The sequence below is a fragment of the Palaemon carinicauda genome, chromosome 5 (assembly GCF_036898095.1).
Source record: "Palaemon carinicauda isolate YSFRI2023 chromosome 5, ASM3689809v2, whole genome shotgun sequence".
In the NCBI taxonomy this organism is placed as follows: domain Eukaryota; kingdom Metazoa; phylum Arthropoda; class Malacostraca; order Decapoda; family Palaemonidae; genus Palaemon; species Palaemon carinicauda.
Window position 1 is genome coordinate 178,751,905 of NC_090729.1, and position 16,138 is coordinate 178,768,042.

The following is a 16,138-nucleotide window of genomic DNA, read 5'->3' on the forward strand; positions in this document are numbered from 1 at the left end:
TAGCTGAAAAACCTTAAAGTAGACAGAAATCTACATTATGTATATTTTTTCATTACTTTAATTTTCATATTTTCATTATCTTTATGAATATAAGCTTTTATCAACCATCCCAAAACTCTTTTAACCCATTCAAAGTTTTAGCCAAATATGCAAAAAGAAGAAAAAAAAACAGCACAGAGAAAGATGTAGAGCAATGTTGCATGCATATGCATAGAGGCAAACTGGATAGTGTGGGAGACTGAATGCTGCAATTTGGTAATCAGTCAGAAACTGTAGTGCTATCTCCCTGAGTCTATTGATGCAATCGTCCGTTGGAGTTATTTTTGCAACTGCCATGTCTATCATCATTCCAAGGTACTCCATCATTCTCTTGGGCATGAGAATTGACTTCCCCCCGTTGATTACAATCACCATAACATGGCAAAAGTACTCAAGCTTGTCTCCATTCTGGAGCAACTGCCACCTTGAGGACAACAGGATCAGTCAATTGTCAAGCTACCTCAAAAGAAAAATACAGTTTGAGTGGGCCCAGACTCAGACGAGGGTGAACACTGGATTATAACAACTGGGGAACTGTAGACTGTCCAAAGCACAGGGCTTTGAACCGATTCCCAACTGCCATTGGATCGATGTATTGGTATTTGAAAATGCAGGTCTTCCAGGTCCACAGAAAGCATGAAGTCTTCCTTCCTTCCTACATAAACTCCTAGCCATCTATATCTTGAAAGGAGTTTGTAAAACAAACTTTCTCAGAATAGAGGTCGATAAATGGTCTCCATTCCCGCCCAATTTATCCATAAAGAACAGCAGTCTGTGGATGACAGGAGACTCGTTTTGGACGACTTCTATTGCATTCTTGTCCTTTACTGCTGTCACTTCTGCTGCAAGCGTTAGAACCTTGTCAGTCTGGGAGGAACGTAGAGAGGAAAGGTCCCCCTTTTTTTTTTATTTGTTTGATGTCGGCTAACCCCCCAATTTGGGGGAGTGCCTTGGTATATGTATGTATGTATGTCTAGAATGTCATCAGAGAGCAAGTGAAAGAAAGGCGGTATCAATCATGAAGGAATTTCACCATGCAATTTTCTGACTCATGTCATTTCCATGTTCCATGACAGGCATTCCCTGGCAGCTGTAGGAGGGAACTCTTGACCTCAGGGTCCCCTTCTTCCTTTCTTACCTCTATCACCACTCCTGTCACTGTCCGGTTGGGGTTGAAAAAGGGAGGGGCACTGTCCTCCCTTTCTTCGGGGTGGAAGGAACTGGAGAAGCAGATAGAGTTCCGATGGTAATTGTCGGCTTCTTCAGTACTAACATAGCTGGTTGACTTGAAGAAGACCTAGGAGTGGTTAACTTAAAATAGCTTAGGTCCCCTGACAGTCACTGTTCGGTGAATCAGGGAGTCATGACTCTCCTTGCTCCAATCTCTGAAGCCCAACACAGTTGGAAGATCTTGAGGTTTGAGACAATCTTAGTCTCGAGGTGCAGTCTCGATGCGCAGGAAGAGCTTAAGTGATGGTGTCACTGAAGAGTCTCGGTAATGTTCAGATGCAAGAGAGGAATGAGGGATGCTGCCTATTTTCCTGACCAGCAGTGCTGGCAATCGATCTTGTACGAGACTGTATACTGGTAGCAGGAACGTGAGTTCCTGAATCCCATACTGAAAAACCCTTACCGTGGTTGAGTTTTGATACAATGCTGCTCCTCCCAAGAAACCACACAGAAGAGTCTGTCGAAGTCTCGTGAGACTCGGACGATGAGTCATCCTGTGCCTCGGTGACTTCTGCTTCCTTCTCTTCAGGGCAGCAGGACTGAGCTAGTAACCCTAGGAAGGAACTGGTGACAAGTGTACAAGTTCCCTGATGACTTGAAAGTAACAATCACCCATAGAATTCATTTCATCGTCGTTGTTGTGTGGCCAAATACAAGAGGGATAGAACCACAACAGACATGCTGACCAACAGGAAAATGAATTTTTATGATAAAACAAAGTTTTAAGAATACTTACCGGGCAGTTATATATATATATAGCTATAGTCTCTGTCGTCCGGCAGATTTTTCAAAACTCGCGGCAACCGCCGAGTGGTGGTTGTCCGGTTAGGTGGTTAACAACCCTTACAGGGTGGTACTTGGAATCATTCCCGTTTTCTGTTCCTCAGATCATCTCTTGCCCGACCTGTCTCCTGAGGGGAGGTGGGTGGGACTTTAAATATAAATCTAACTGCCAGGTAAGTATTCATAAAACTTTGTTTTATCATAAAAACTTCATTTTTACGAATAGAACTTACCTGGCAGTTATATATATATATATATAGCTGATTCACACATTTGGAGGTGTGTGAAAGACAACCAACATCGTTGGGAAACAACTATAAGTCGTAGGTAAACACCTTGATTCCTTACCTGCTAAGGTAGCTGACTTCGAAGGTTCCTGCCTCTTGAGGATGCCTGAAAACTCTAAATCAATCCTGCCTCTTGAGTCGCTTTCCCTTAGGAGTGCCAGCCAGGTGGAGACCTGTTACACTGAAACAACTCAATCGAGTCTGTCAAACGGGGCGAGACCAACAATGTGGCTAGACTTCTGCACTACCTATCCCCCTTTTTATTATCTGCAACCTTACTCAACCTAACCACTTAACCTTGCAGACTAAATATCTTACTTATCTAACTAGACTGAGGGTGCTGTTCCCACAAGCCAGTACCCTCAGACAACCATAAAAACACAAACCCAATTACAGGCATACAGTACAATAGTTAAGGTTGAGGGAAGGTAGTAACTCCTTTACCCAATACAGAAGCAGTAGCTACATATGGGCCCAAAGTGTAACACTTATCATAGTCAACTCTTACCTCTCTGAGGTAATGAGAAGCGAACACAGAGTTGCTTCTCCAAAATGTTGCGTCCATTATTTGCTCAACAGACATATTCTTCCGATATGTCAGTGATGTTGCAATGGCTCTCACCTCGTGAGCCTTTACTTTTAACAGACCGAAGTTCTCCTCCTCACATTAGAGGTGAGCTTCTCTTATCGTCTCCCTCAAGAAGAAGGATACAGTAACGCATTCTTCGAGAGGGGCTTTTGTGGATCCTTTACCGAACACCATAAAGAACTGGATGCACCTCTTAGATTCTTTGTCCGTGATAAATATGCCCTGGGGGCTCTTACTGGGCAGAGGAGTCTCTCCTCCTCTTGGCCCACTAAATTTGTGAGGTTAGGAACCTCAAATATCCTTGGCCAGGGTTTGGATGGGTTCTCATTCTTAGCGAGGAAGTCGAGCCTTAACACACTTACTGCTCCATCCTGGTTGAAGCCCACCTGCTTTTCTATAGCATGAATCTCGCTGACCCTTTTTGCCCTCAGGAACAGACTTTTCTTAGTTACGTCTCTAAGAGTCGCTTGCGAGATGGGCTCAAACTTCCTGCTGCATAAGAACTTCAAAACCACATCCAAATTCCAAGCCGGGGGTCTCAATTGAGTCTGTTTAGTCGTTTCAAACAACTTTAAGAGATCCTTCAAGTCTCTATCTTGCGTCAAATCTATGCCTCCGTCCCTAAAGACAGCCAAAAGCATACTTCTGTATCCTTTTATGGTGGATATGACCAGCTTAGAGTCTTGCCTGAGAAACAATAGAAAATCAGCTATCTGGCTCACAGAGGTAGTGGTTGAAGAGACTTTGCGCTGTTTACACCACGATCTAAAGGTCTCCCACTTCGATTGGTAGACTCTCTGTGAAGAGACCCTCCTCGCTCTGGCGATTGCTCTTGCAGATTGTGTAGAAAAGCTTCTCGCTCTGACAAGCTTCTCGATAGCCTGAAGGCAGTCAGTTGTAGAGCGAGGGGGTTTTGATGATACCTCTCGAAGTGGGGCTGTTTGAGAAGCTTTGGACTTGGAGGAAGGCTTCTCAGAAAGTCCACTAACATCTCCACCACCTCTGTGAACCATTCTCTTGCTGGCCAGAATGGAGCTATCAAGATCATTCTCCCTGCCTCGAGGAGAGCGAATTTCTTGATGACTAGGTTGATAATCTTGAACGGGGGGAACGCATAAGTGTCTATCCCTGTCCAGTCCATCAAGAAGGCGTCTACTGCGTTTGCTTCCTTGTCCGGGACTAGAGAGTAGTAGTTGGGGATTCTCTTGTTATGGTTGTTGGCGAAGAGGTCTATTGAAGGCCTCCCCCATAACTTCCACAGCCTCTGGCAAACCTGATGGTTGAGGGTCCATTCTGTGGGCAGAACTTGCCCTTTCCTGCTGAGCATGTCTGCTCTTACATTCTTCTGTCACTGCACGAATCTTGTTAAAAGCTCTACGCCATTCTCCTTTGCCCACAGAAGGAACTCTCTTGCTGTTTCGTACAGGGACAGAGAATGAGTCCCTCCTTGCTTCTTGATGTAAGTCAGGGCCGTGGTGTTGTCTGAATTGACTTCTACTATTCTCCCCGAGACAGAGTCTTTGAAGGCTTTCAATCCTAACAGAATGGCCATCAACTCTTTCCTGTTGATGTGCCATTCGCTCTGTTCCACTTCCCAAGAGCCTGAGACCTCCCTGCTCCCCAGTGTTGCTCCCCATCCGGACTCCAAAGCGTCTGAGAACAACACTAGGTCTGGGTTCTTCCTGAACAGGGAAATTCCTTCCCCTAAAATCGACGGATCCAACCACTAACTCAGATGTCTCTTGATCTCTGCTGGAATGAGGAAGGAAAAGGAGTCCTCCTGATTCTTCCTGTTCCATACTATTGAAAGGAAGTGTTGTAGAAGTCTGAGATGCAACCTTCCTAGGGAGACAAACTGCTCGACCGAGAAGAGGGTGCCCAGCAAACTCATCCAATCCCTCGCAAAGCACTTCTGTTTCCCCAGGAATTCCTGCACCTTCTCGAGGCACCTGTTTTGCCTTTCTTGGGAGGGAGAAGCCCGAAAACAAGCTGAGTCCAGAGCTACCCCCAAATAAAGAATCGTCTGACTCGGTTCGGTCTGGGACTTTTTGTTGATGATGAGACCTAGTTCCTGGGTCATCATAAATGTCTTGTGTAAGTCCTCCAGACACCTGTTCTTCGACCGGGACCTTATCAGCCAGTCGTCCCTCTTGATGAAGCCATCCACCACGTTTGCCACTACTCTGGTGAAAACTTGAGGGGCTGTGTTGAGGCCGAAACAAAGGGCCTTGAATTGGAAGCACCTGCCCTGGACTACAAATCTTAGGAACTTCCTTGAAGTCGGGTGGATGGGGATATGAAAGTAAGCGTCTTGTAAGTCCAGACACCATCCAGTCCCCTGGACGGACCGCTGCCAGCACCGACTGAGTTGTCTTCATGGTAAACTTGGTCTTTTCTACACTGAGTTGTCTCCATGGTAAACTTGGTCTTTTCTACAAAGACGTTCAGTGTGCTGACATCTAGAACAGGTCTCCATCCATTCGAGTTCTTGGACATCAGAAACAGGCGATTGTAGAACCCTGGGGATTCTAATTCCAGGATCGGTTCTATCGCTCCCTTTTCCAGCATCTGGTTTACCAGATCCATTAGTGCCCCTTGTTTCATGGTGTTCGCATATTGAGCCACTAAGGCTAGTGGTGTTCTTGAAAGTGGAGGCTTCTTCAAGAGGGGGATCTTGTACCCTTATCTGATGACCGAGAGGGACCAGGCGTCTGCCCCTCTTTCCTTCCAGACGTGCCAAAAGTGTGACAGCCTTGCTCCTACTGCTGTCTGGAGGACTTGTGGCTCATTTCCTAGCGCGGGCCCTGAACGTCCCTCTGTTCGCTCTACTGTCCATCTCCTGCCTTCTTCCCCTGAACTACGTCCTAGTTGGGGCTCTACCCCGAAAGGGCTGCTGAACTTTCTTCTCGTCCTTCTTCAAAGATGATGGATTCCCCGGTAGAGCATTCCTTGCGGAGCGCGTCAGGAGGTCTTGCGTAGCCTTTTGAGCCAGCGAAAGGGTAATGTCCCTGACTAGGGACTAAGGAAAAAGATGTTCCGAGAGAGGGGCGTATAGGAGCTCTGCCTTCTGTGCGACCGTAACCGCTTTGGTCATGAAGGAGCATAATAGAGGCCTCTTCTTCAGAACTCCCGCAGAAAACAGAGAAGCCAATTCGTTTGCTCCATCTCTCAGAGCCTTATCCATACAGGCCATAATACTGGTTAGGTCTCCTGTCCCTGTGACTTGTGTTCTGCTTTCCTGGCCAGTGTTCCAAGTGCCCAGTATAAGAAGCTGAACACTTCAAAGGATCTGAATATTCCTTTGACGAGGTGGTCTAGCTCCGACATAGACCACATCACCTTAGCAGAATTAAGGGCATGTCTCCTAGATGAATCTACTATGCCGGAGAAGTCCCCCTGGGAGGAGGCAGGTACTCTCAGGCCAAGAGCTTCTCCAGTCTCATACCACATGCCCGCCTTAGAGGCAAGTCTAGCTGGTGGAAACGAGAAGGTGGTCTTCCCTGCTTGTCTACGTTCTTTCAGCCAGTCATTGATCCTAACCACAGCCTTCTTTGCCAAAATCGACAGTTTCCTCTTGATGAAAGCTGACTGCTTCGACTTCTTCCTGATGAACTGCGACTGAGGAGAACGAGGAGCAGCAGGTTTAAACTCCTCTCCATACAGCTCAAGGAGGGAGCGTGAGAGGACCTTATAATCAGCAGCCGCATTAGCAGGTTTATCTTTGTCCTCCGAAATATCCTCTAAGTCCTGTATTCCTTCCAACTCTCTTTCCCTTTGAGCTGAAGGAACTAAGTCGGGGGTCTCTTTAACATTCAAATAACTTTCAGTCTGGCGTGTACCCTTCTAGCTGTTCACCTGCGTCAGAGGAGAAAAGCTGATCGCCGGATGCGTCCTGACATCAGAAAACGCATGTGTCCTGGCACCGAACGCTGGTTACGTCTTGGCGTCGAGCACTAGATGTGTCCTTGCATTGAGAGGAGGATGCGTCCTGACATAAAGAGCTGGATGCGTCCTTGCGTCGAGAGCTGAATGCATCCTGACATCGAGAGATGGAAGCGTCCTGGAGAGGCAGGCTGGATGCGTCCTGACGTCGCGAGCTGGATTTCTCCTAACGTCGAGAGTTGGTTGCGTCCTGACATCGAGAGTCGGAAGCGTCCTGACGACGAGAGTTGTATGCATCCTGTCGTCGTCTACAGGAAGGAGAGACGTGGCGTCGAGAGCTTGACGAATCGCGGCGTCGAGAGTCGGGAGAAGAACCCTGATTGGCGGCAGGAACTTCACGGTGCCGAAAGAGGGGCGTTTCCCTGGGCGAGGGGTGACGTATCCTCCCCTCACTGCAAAAGAACGGCGCTGTCTGTAGTCCCAAAAGGGAGAGGAACTCCATTCCCTCTTACTAGCTGAAGAAAACTTTGCGGGTGTTTCTTTGCTTGATTTCTTCACTGGTAACTTGTCGTCCTTATGTCTGCCTGACTGGGGGGGAGGGCGGCTAAAAGCTTGAACTAGTGACACCAGTTGTTCTTGCATGACAGTCATGAAGGATTTCGCAATCGCTGCTGGGTCTCGCGATTCCGAAGGAGAAGGCTGCCAAGTCACGCTGGTAGCAGGAGAAGGTTTTCTCTCGAGTCCCTCAAAACCTGAAGGAAGAGGAGATCTTTCCTTCCTCCCAGCGTCCTGCGGAGAATCCTCCGTTCTAGGTTTAGACCTTTTCGCAGGAGAGGCGTTCCAGTCATCGTCGGAAGGAAAAGGTTCCGGGCTACTCCATCTACTTTAAAGGGGAGAGCGAGTACGGGTCTGGTCAGCTTGCTGCATCCACCTTCTCTTGGTCAGCCTCGACGCCTCATACTGCCATCTGCATCTAGGAGAGGGGCTCGGAGAAGACACTACCACTTCCGACACGCCTTTTCCGTGGCGGTCATAAGCAGCCTGGGAAACAGCAACAGGACTGCTTAAGGCGACGGCTGACCGAGGATACGTCCCTCTCACCCCCTTGCGGTCGTCGACGTACCTTCTCCCTTGGTCCTGGGAGCTTGGTAGAGGTCTAGACCTAGGGGCGTGAAAAGGTTCGATCAGTCGCCACTTCCACTGCACTTTCACAAGCACTAATTTCACTTGCACTCTTACCTTCCTTCAAGGCTGCTGGTCCTTAAGATCCTTCATCTCAGCCGCCATCCTGGCGTACGGAGGGTCATCCACCGTAGTCACAGTTCCTGTAGAAAAAGCAGGGGCTACTACCTCAGGAGAAGGTTCAACTTCTACAGAAGATCTAGGAATTGAGGGGTCAAAAGAAATGTCTAGGCTAACATCACTAACAGACTTAGATTTAGAAGCTCTCCTGACTTTATCCAATTCTAATTTACGCACATAGCATTTCATTTACAACCATTTCTTATCATCCAAAACCTCATATTCTTTACACCTTTTATCCAGGGCACACTCAAAGCCCCTGCACCCCAGACAAACAGTGTAAGGGTCCACCGAAGCTTTCGGCAACCTCACCTTGCATTCCTCATTCACACACACTCGAAAATGCTTATCAGACATCGTATCCAAAGAACAATTAAAAGAATAAATCACAAAAAAGATTGCCAATCCAGAGGTCAGAATACGTCACCAATAATTAGTCCAATACAGCGACACAGGGAAAGCGAGCAAAAAACCTGATGGCGGACCAGCAACAATGTTGTCAGTCCAACCGGCAGAGATGATCTGAGGAACAGAAAACGGGAATGATTCCAAGTACCACCCTGTAAGGGTTGTTAACCACCTAACCGGACAACCACCACTCAGCGGTTGCCGCGAGTTTTGAAAAATCTGCCGGACGACAGAGACTATAGCTATACAGTTTATACATAGCTGCCAGGTAAGTTCTATTCGTAAAAATGAATGTTGTATAATGGAGGGTAGCTTAGAAAACTGTCACATAATTACATTTAGAAGAAACACTGTACAATATATGTTTGGCTTCTTTCTTTAATATCCCTCGAACACGAGTGTCTGCATTAATTCAACTTGAAAGGAAAAGCAAAAGATTAAAACCGCCAGATGAAGATGACTCAAAGTATGTCTATACTGGTCGGTGGCCAAAGTCAAAGTGAGGTTTGCTTTAGCTGTAGGCCCCCAGGCCCCCTACCTCTCATTCGAGGGGCAGTCCTGTTTACCATGTGAAAGGCTTAACAGCTGCTTCATCTTCCCTGAAGTCTTACCTTATAAATATGTTATTTTCCTTAGTAAAATAAATTTTTGAATATACTTACCCGATGATCATATAGCTGCATCCCTGCTGCCCGACAGAAAAAACCTACGGGAGGATTACGCCAGCGATCGCTATACAGGTGGGGGTGTACATCAACAGCGCCATCTGTCAAGTAGGTACTCAAGTACTCGATGTCAACAAAGAACCAATTTTCTCCTCTGTCCCACTGGTTCTCTATTGGGGAGGAAGGGTGGGTCCTTTAATTTATGATCATCGGGTAAGTATATTCAAAAATTTATTTTACTAAGGAAAATAACATTTTTCAATATCAAACTTACCAGATGATCATATAGCTGATTCACACCCAGGGGGGTGGGTAGAGACCAGCATTACAAGTGACATTATGAGCTAAGTATTCCGTATTTCATTTTAGCAGTTATTCAAAATAACAAGCATAAAATAAATAAGTACCTGGTAAGGAAGACGACTTGAACAATTACTCTGCCTTTTTAAGTACGTCTTCCTTACTGAGCCTCGCGATCCTCATAGGATGCTGAGCGACTCCTAGGAGCTGAAGTATGAAGGGTTGCAACCCATACTAAAGGTCCTCATCAAAACCTCTAATCTAGGCGCTTCTCAAGAAATGATTTTGACCACCCGCCAAATCAAGTAGGATGCGAAAGGCTTCTTAGCCTTCCGGACAACCCAAAAATATTTCAAGAGAAAGATTAAAAAGGTTCTGGAATTAGGGAATTGTAGTGGTGGAGCCCCCACCACTACTGCACTCGTTGCTACGAATGGTCCCAGAGTGTAGCAGTTCTCGTAAAGAGACTGGACATTCTTAAGATAAAAGACGCGAACACTGATTTGCTTTTCCAATAGGTTGCGTCGAATATATTTTGCAGAGATCTATTTTGTTTAAAGGCCACGGAAGTTGTGACAGCTCTAACTTCGTGTGTCCTTACCTTCAGCCAAGCTTGGTCTTCCTCATTCAGAAGGGAATGAGCTTCTCGTATTAACAGTCTGATAAAAATAGGATAAAGAATTCTCTGACATAGGCAAAGATGGATTCTTAACTGAACACCATAAAGCTTCAGACGGGCCTCGTAAAGGTTTTAAAATAGAACTTAAGAGCTCTTACAGACAATAATACTCTTTCTAGTTCATTTCTAACCATACGATAAGTTTGGAATATCGAACGATATTGGTCAAGGCCGAGAAGGCAGCTCGTGTTTGGCTAGAAAACCAAGATGTAGAACATGTAGCCGTTTCGGATGAGAATCCGATGTTCTTGCTGAAGGCATGAATCTCACTGACTCTTTTAGCTGTGGTTAAGCATATCAGGAAAAGAGTCTTAAAGGTGAGATCTTTCAGGGAGGCTGATTGAAGTGGTTCGAACCTGTCTGACATAAGGAATCTTAGAACCACGTCTAAATTCCAACCAGGTGTAACCAAACGACGCTCCTTCGTGGTCTCAAAAGACTTAAGGAGGTCCTGTAGATCTTTATTGTTGGAAAGATCTAAGCCTCTGTGACGGAAGACTGATGCCAACATGCTTCTGTAACCCTTGATAGTGGGAGCTGAAAGAGATCGCTCTTTCCTCAGATATAAGAGGAAGTCAGCTATTTGAGTTACAGAAGTACTGGTCGAGGATACGGACTGACTTGCACCAGTTTCGGAAGATTTCCCACTTCGATTGGTAGACTCTAATGGTGGATGTTCTCCTTGCTCTAGCAATCGCTCTGGTTGCCTCCTTCGAAAAACCTCTAGTTCTCGAGAGTCTTTCGATACTCTGAAGGCAGTGAGACGAAGAGCGTGGAGGCCTTGGAGTACAGTGATACCTCGGTACTCGACCATAATCCGTTCGAGATCCGTGTTCGACCTCCGATTTGTTCGAGTACCGAATTTTTTTTCCCCATAAGAAATAATGGTATATATTCTATTCCGTTCCCAAGCACTCGAACAGGCCCAAAATATTAATAAAACGTGTACCTAAACAACAATAATTATCTAAATGTGTATGAAATTGGTCAGAAAATCCTATAAAACAATTTTAAACCATTTACTGTACTAAAATAAAACAATTTTAAACCATTTTCTGTACTGTAGTGAACATACCTTTGAGCAGCGGTTCGATGGCATACAGGGATGGATGTGGAGAGGATGGAAGGGGGAGGTTACTGCTTGGAAGGAGAGTCCCCTTCCATGATGTGGCGGGGTAGTTCTCCTTCAGGAGTTGTTTCTCTCTCCAATGAAAGGGTGGGCAGATCTATTTCAGGGGTTTCTTCTCTTCTTTGTCTCTTCTTTGGAGGAGAAACAGGCTTTGATGTAGCAGCTTTCTTTTCTTTTGTGAAAAACTGGTCTATTGTTAATTGTTTCTTCCTCCTCTGCAGTATTCTTCGAAAATGATACATGACACTATCATTAAACATATGCACTGCCCGGTTTGCTACTGCAATTTCTGGGTGGTATTTTTCAGCAAAAGCCTGCACATCTGCCCACTTGGAACAAATTTCATTGATGAGAGAACTTGGAACATCCTCCCTTACCTCATCCTCTTCTGAAGATTCCTGCTCCACAATCAGATCCTGCTGCTGTTGTTGTTGCAGGTGCAACAATTCCTCCACAGTCAACTCGGTAGAATGGCTTTCTACAAGCTCATCAATATCATCCTTGTCGACCTCAAGCCCCAAACTCCTGCCCATGACAACAATTTCCTCAACGACATCAGTGTCATCAGAAATTACAGGGGTAGCAGTGCTTGGACCCGCCTCTGGTTGGAAACCTTCAAACTCCCTCTCTGTGACACATGATGGCCACAGCTTACGCCAGGCAGAGTTCAATGTCCTATAGGTCACACCTCGCCAAGCTTGGTCAATCATGTTAACAGAGTTGAGGATGCTGAAGTGTTCCTTCCAGAATTCCTTTAGGGTCAACTTCGTGTCACTGGTCACTTCAAAACACTTTCTGAAAAGGGCCTTGGTATAGAGTTTTTTGAAGTTTGAAATAACCTGTTGGTCCATGGGCTGGAGTATGGGAGTAGTATTGGGGGGCAAGAATTTGATTTTGATAAAGCTGTATTCTTCTTTCAAGTCATCCTCGAGACCTGGAGGATGTGCAGGAGCATTGTCCATAACCAGAAGACATTTCATTGGCAAGCTCTTTTCAATGAGGTAAGCCTTAACCTGGGGGGCAAACACTTCGTTTATCCACTCAGTAAAGAATTGTCTTGTGACCCAAGATTTAGTGTTCGAGCGCCACATAACTGGTAGTGCACTTTTACAAATATTATTTCGTTTGAACACCCGGGGGTTGTCCGAGTGGTACACTAACAAGGGTTTGATCTTGCAATCGCCACTTGCATTTGCACACAGCAACAATGTTAGCCTATCTTTCATTGGCTTGTGACCTGGCATCTTCGTCTCGTCCTTGGTAATGTACGTATTGGCTGGCATTTTCTTCCAAAATAACCCAGTCTCATCACAATTAAAGACTTGTTGTGCGATCAAATTTTGTTCATTTATGTACCGATCGAATTCCCCCACGTATTTATCGGCTGCAATTTGATCCGAACTAGCTGCCTCCCCATGCCTAGTAACACGATGAATACCTGTTCTATTACGAAACTTTTCAAACCAACCCCTGCTCGCTTTAAATGTAAATGAATCACTTTCACTGGTACTCGGACTTTTCTTCACTAATTCTTCATAGATATGCAACGCTTTTTCACAAATGAACGCTTCACTAACACTTTCCCCGGCCAACTGTTTTTCTTTAATAAATATTAAAAGCAACTTTTCCATCTCCTCAATCACTTGTGGCCTTTGCTTAGTTACCGCCGTAACTCCCGTTGCAACATTCGCCTTCTTAATCATTTCTTTATGCTTTAAAAACGTAGAAATGGTCGACTTCGCCATTCCGTATTCTACCGCTAAATCGGACACTCGTACACCATTCTCATATTTCGCTATAATTTCCTTCTTCAACTCGATCGTTGTTCGCACTGTTTTCCTCTTCTCCTTCCCCTTAACACTCATTACTTTCTTGGGACTCATTATGAAAGCTAAAAAAGCAATTAAAAGCACTGAAAATCACTAAATCACAACGAATGCTGATCGCGCGTTGTCTGAGTGACGCTCTCGAGAGAACTGATGCTTCCCGAACAAGCGAGAGTGGCCGAGATGGCGCGATCATCACAAAGCCCATGCGGTCGTCACGTGTTCGGCTGGTCGAGTACCGAATTTTTGGTCGAGCACCGCAGCAAAAATTTCTCGAAAATTTTGGTCGAACTCCGAATTGTTCGAGTATAGAGTCGTTCGACTACCGAGGTATCACTGTACCTTCTTTACGCGTGGCAGACGTAGCAGGTCCACCCTTAGGGGAAGAGTTCTGGGAACGTCTCTAGCCATCGAAGTACCTCGGTAAGTTATTCTCTCGCGGGCCAGAGGGAAGCAACTAGAGTCAACTTTGTCCCTTCGTGAGAGGCGAACTTCTGCAGTACCTTGTTGACAATCTAGAATGGAGGGAATGCATAAGATCTAGATGAGACCAGTCTAGTAGAAAGGCATCTATAAGAACTACTGCTGGGTCCGGGATAGGTGAGCAAAGTATTGAGAGCCTCTTGGACATCGAGGTTGCGAAGAGATCTATGGTTGGCTGGCCCCAGGTGACCCAAAGTCTCTTGCATACATCCTTGTGGAGGGTCCAATATGTTGGAATTATTGTCCCTTCCTACTGAGACAATCTGCTAAGACATTCAAGTTGCCTTGGATGAAGCTTGTTACTAGAGAAAAGTCTAGACCTGTTGAACAGGAGAGGAGGTCACTTGCGAACTCGTACCATGTCAGAGAGTAGGTCCCTCCTTGCTAGGAGATGTACATCAAAGCAGGGAGTTGACCGTGTTCACCTCCACTACTTTGCCTTGAAGGAGAGACCTGAAGCTTTTCCAGGTCAGACGTACTGCCAGAAGCTTCTTGCAGTTGAAATGCATTGTCCTTTGACTCGAGTTCCATAATCCCGAGCATTCCCTACCGCCTAAGGTCGCACCCCAGCCTACGTCTGATGCGTCAGAGAAGAGAACGTGGTTGGGAGTCTGAACAGTCAGGGGAAGACCCTTTCAAAGGTTGATAAAGTCCTTTCATCAAGTCAGACCAGACTTATCTTCCGGAAACCGGGATCGAGACCGCTTCTAGCGTCTTGTCCTTTTCCAGTGAAGAGCTAGATGAAACCGAAGAGGACGGAGGTGTAGTCTTCCAAGTGACACCAATTGAGCCCCGGATGACCGTGTCCTAACCAGACTCATCCACAGCCTGATAGGGCCGTGTTCCTTCTTCAGCATCTTCTGGATGGATAGCAGGGCTGGGGGTTGATCGTCTTGTTCAGCCATGTCCTCATCAGAGGGTTCCTCATCCGAAACTGATGAGGAAACGGCAACGGAGTGGGCAACGTCTGACTCGCTGAATCCGGTCGCACTGGTGGATGCGTGACGGAGCCGGACACAAGATCATGGTACTGCACAGTCTGTGAACTGTCAACCATGGAGACGCGAGGAAGTACAGCGACAACCCGAAACTGTCTAGACTGTCTGGGTTGTGCAGACAACCCCTTATCGGGTTGCTGAGGTTGCCGCACTGCGTCACAACAAGTCACCTCTGCTGGTTGTTGAACGTCTTCCTAGTGACACACTGAACGTCCACAACCACCTCCGAGATTCGCTTAACGTCAACGTGCGACTGGCAACCCACACTGGGTCGCACCGGTGGAGGAACCATCTCAACTGGCGGACGTGAGTAGGATACCTCAGCTTCAACAGGGCGTACAACCAACCAGTAGGAAGGTTGTTGGCAAGAAGGTTCTTCTCCGTAAAAAATCCTCTATCAAGGACTAAGCTTGGACTGCATGTCTTGCAACAAAGCCCAAGGTCTATGGGAGCAGGTGTGGCAACAGACGGGGTTAGCGACTGAAGCGGAACCATTTACCCTCCCTGGAAGCATGTTATGCTTTAATTAAAGTCCATAGGAGGCTAAGCAGCTTAAGGCTCCTCTCCAAATGACAGAGTCCTCAAGGGAATATCAGAAGGAGGGAGAACAGCACTATCTCATCTACCGGAACCATGTCCGAGAAAAGCTAGGTATTCTCAGTGAGGGTTTCACTGGTGCATAAGCAGCAGACCAGAAGGCGACGTTATGTAACTGCTTGACAGTCTGTGAACTGTCAAAAACTGAACTGTCAACCCCAACAGGTGCGTGAGGACATACAGCACTGGTGTATTAGTAGCAGACCAGAATGCAACGTCAAGTAACTGCTAGACAGTCTGTGAGTTGGCAACAACCAAAGCTGTGTGGGGAAGCCTCAACTCCTGACTGACTAGTTTGCTGCGGGCGAGTGGCGGTAACCACAGTGTGTTGTGGAGGCTGACACACCGTGTCAAAACACGGCAGCTTGTGGTAGCTCACGCACGGCAACGGAGTGCTCCGTGTGTCTGTGGGAGTCAGCATGCGTCTGGCAGGGTCGACTGCGCATGGGTGGAGGAGCTCTCACAACAAGAGTGTGGGAGCAGGCAGCCATGCTGGGCGCACAACCGTGGCAGGCTGTAGGCCAACGGGTGCATTGTCAACCTTCTCGGCAGTCGGAGTGTGGGAGCTGGCAACAACAAAAGCGGAGTGCTGGTGCGTGGGAGGGACTGCCGTGGGTTGCGGAGCATGCCGCATTGCGTCAAAACACGGCAGCTTGACAGCACCTTCCCACTGCTGATGCGGTAGCTCACGCATGTCAACGGAGGGTGCAGCATGAACATGCGTCTGGCAGGGTAGACTGCGCATCGGTGGTGGAGCTCTCACAGGTGGAGTGTGGGAGCAGGCAGCCACAGTATCTGCTGAGCGCACAACCGTGGCAGGTTGTAGGTTAACAGGTGCAGTGTCAACCTTCTCAGCACGATACTCCTGCATGAAGGAAGCAAGCTGAGACTGCATAGTCTGCAGCATGGACCACTAGGGTCTACAAAAGACGGCAACAACG

General features: G+C 46.9%; 1 protein-coding gene across 7 annotated transcripts in view; it reads right to left on the bottom strand.

The window, feature by feature from the left end:
• The window catches only part of LOC137641649 (uncharacterized), a 77,723-nt gene that overhangs the window by 31,878 nt on the left and 29,707 nt on the right, over positions 1-16,138 (bottom strand). The gene's annotated exons all lie outside the window — the stretch shown is intronic.